This window comes from Primulina eburnea, chromosome 12, assembly GCF_022965805.1.
Source record: "Primulina eburnea isolate SZY01 chromosome 12, ASM2296580v1, whole genome shotgun sequence".
NCBI lineage: Eukaryota > Viridiplantae > Streptophyta > Magnoliopsida > Lamiales > Gesneriaceae > Primulina > Primulina eburnea.
Window position 1 is genome coordinate 5180157 of NC_133112.1, and position 3669 is coordinate 5183825.

The window sequence follows — 3669 nt, forward strand, 5'->3', positions numbered from 1 at the left end:
AATATTTCGAGTCGGACTGGAAATCGAACCTTGATTTGAACAAAATTCGAACAAAAATTAATAAATTTTTTTAGCTTCGACTCAAACTCTAGCTCGGATATATATAATTCAAGCTTTAAAACTTTCTTCATATTAGGCTCGATTACACTCCTAATTTACCATAACAAAATAAGAGTGATTTGCATTGGAATTTCCAAAGAGCATTGGCGTATGAAAGGAAAACACAAACAGAGTCTTAATACATGCTGTACCTCAGATGGCCACCATTATTGTGGACCTCTGAGGTGGCAATATTGTTGTTTTGCAGTTAGGTTCCTTCAACCAGTAAGAAAAACATAAAGTTTATTGCATGAGAGAAAAAATCATATCCTTTGACAGACTAAAGACGATTACTAAAGCAGTGCAAGTTTCAGCAATAATAAAATTCTTCCTGTATGTTGTATGGTGGGTTGTGTACAGAAAACAATCCGATGGAAGCGTGAAGATGATATCACCCCAAGGTAATTCCTCAATTCACAACAAAAAGGGTCAAACTAGACAAGATAGCAAACTACAGGGAAGAACTTCTTAAACAATTTCTATCGGTTTGATGACAAAGAGTGAGCTAGGAATGGGCTGTGGAAAATGATATAACAGATAATAATAATAATGACGACGACGACAACAACAATAAACAACAGTGGTGATTTACCTGTTAATTATCTTACCGCATTAATATGGCCTGCTTCATCAGCTGAAAGTTTCATCCTACAGTTTCTTCTCAAAACTGTAATCTGAAAAGCGTATAAAATGGGTCGACTAACAGAACCACCCCGAACAAATAAGGGCAACAAAATGCGTAAGGCTGAAGCACGAGCTAAAAAATTTCATTTCCACAAATCCATTATTTGTGCATGCCAGCAGAAGATAACAGATAAGTGGGAAAAAAATCAGTAATCCCCACACGTTTACAATTCAGAGGACCTTAAAGAGAAAAGCAAACGAACGAGAGCAACAACAAACAGTTCGCAATTGTACACACGCTAAACACCACTCATCCAAATATAAATCACATAAACTCGAAAACTTGAAGCTTTAAAACCCAGTCAAGTAAAAGAACCCTAACTGACATGCCTGGTGCTTATAAAGCCTGGAATTGGCATCGCAGACGTCTTGGATAGTTCGCCCCTTGCGCTTGCTCATGAGCAATCATCCGACGATCGATCAACCATCAAAAATTGTTCCACAGTAATATCTTCGAATCACAAATCGACATGCCCATTAATCCCGACCTCCGCCAATCTCCATCAGATTAATTATCAGTCAAATACACACACACACAAAAGGAGGAGTCGAATTCCAATTACGAAGCACTGAACGGATATAATTATTCGGTAAGAAATAAATATAATTATTAACAGAAGATCTGGAAATTCACGCCGGATGTTCCCAAGGAAAAAAGATTCGCGGAAAATAATTGATTGATTATGAAGAAAAAAAGAGAGGGATTTGCCGTATTGCAAGTGTGCTTTAGAATCTCACCTCTTCTCCCCGTTCCACACGTTTGTTTCGAACTCTCTCGCAACAGATACACAAGATACTCAAAAAACAGCCCCCTCCATCCGGTTTCTCTCGCTACACTCCCTCGCCGTACGTATGCATACAATATTATGTATGTATGTATGTACCCATGTCAACACACACACACACACTTGTATAGATTTTAATTACATATTTTTAGTTATTTGTGTACACATGAAACTAATTTTTTAAATATTTTGAAAATAAATTACAACTCCCTTAAATTACTACAAATAAGCTAAGAACTATATTTTCTAAATTCTCACTTATTTCCTTTGCAAATATCTGTTATTTTTTTAAAAAAGATATAATTTTGGAAAATAATATATTTTTATTGAAAATTTTGTGGTTTTATATCTATTTTATTTTTTTTAAGGACACTAACTTTTTCTTCTAACTTTACCCTTATATGGATAGATGAGATCTTATTTACGTGAACACTACCCTCGTTTCATTTCTACGACTACGAGTAAGATCTTGTCACACATACAATTTCCAAAAAAAAAAAGTAGGTCATATATATACATGAGCTAATCTTGGTCATCCATCCTAATGTCCTATCATGGGGGCAATATCCATATGAGTAGGATGAAATAAACCCCTTATATGATACTAATATTACACTTTTGTTTTTGTTTTTTTAAAAAAATTTCAACACACACTTTTTTTTTTCAACAAATCAAATATCATTATAGTTTCTCCATAATTTGTCAAATTTCACTTTAGTTCATCGGTAATTTTAAAAAAGACTGTACACACACGCATCACGTGTGCAGACTAACTAGTATATATATATATATATATATATATATATATATATATATATATATATATATATATATATATATATATATACTATTATATTAAGGATGAGCACATGATAATAACTACCTACGAGGACACCAAGTTTTTTTTCCAATTTTACCCTTACATGATATTAATATTACACTTTTATTTTTTTGTTATTTTTTTTTTCAAATTTCAACACACACTTCTATTTATTTTTTTATTTCAACAATTTAAATATCAATTTAGTCACCCCATAAATTATCAAATTACACTTTAGTCCATTGATAATCATAAAAAAAAATTATGCACACACATCACTAGTGTATATATATATATATGCAGTCAGAAAGAGATTTCAAATTTTTTTCCGATTGGTTCCTAACACGTGTCAATTAAGTAAATATATATATATATATATATATATATATATATATATATATATATATATATATATATCAGAAAGAGATTTCAAATTTTTTTCCGATTGGTTCCTAACACGTGTCAATTAAGTAAATATATATATATATATATATATATATATATATATATATATATATATATATATATATGCATTCAGACAGAGATTTCAAATTTATTTTTCGATTGGTTCCTAACACGTGTCAATTAAGTAAATTACAAGACGTAAAAACGTTTAGAATGGAATTGACAATAATGGCTACACCTACATTTTGTTCTTTATCTATTATTTATTATTCTAAATTAGTGCAACGTTTTTGCATAAAATATAAATATTATTTGGAAATAAAAATTATTTTTGTATATTTATATTTAATGATTATACTTTTTGTTTCCATGTTAAAGATATAATGATTATGAAATAATGAAAATATAATTTGAGAAGTTTTTGAGTGAACAGTTTTATTTTTCCCATAAATTATTAAATATTTTGAAAGAATTGTAAAGAACAAATGATAGATTATTTCAAGTGGAGTAAGTCTTTTATGAGACGATCTCACGAATCTTTATCTGTGAACGAGTCAATCATATCGATATTCACAATAAAAAGTAATATTCTTAACATAAAAATTAAAAAAAAAATCACGGATGACCCAAATAAGATATTCATCTCACACAAGTTTTTGTCTTTCAAGTGATGGATACATTTAGAATAATAAAGATTTTATAATATATAATTGAAGTGAGATATCTGATAGAAAGTCTTGTTTTTCAAATTTTTGCCAACCCTACCATCCATGTGACAGATCGTATATAGTACCTGAAACACTATAATAAACTGACAATTAAGTTAATTAATTAGCCGAATTGAAGTGTGCAAACATTTATTTCGCTCACAAAATT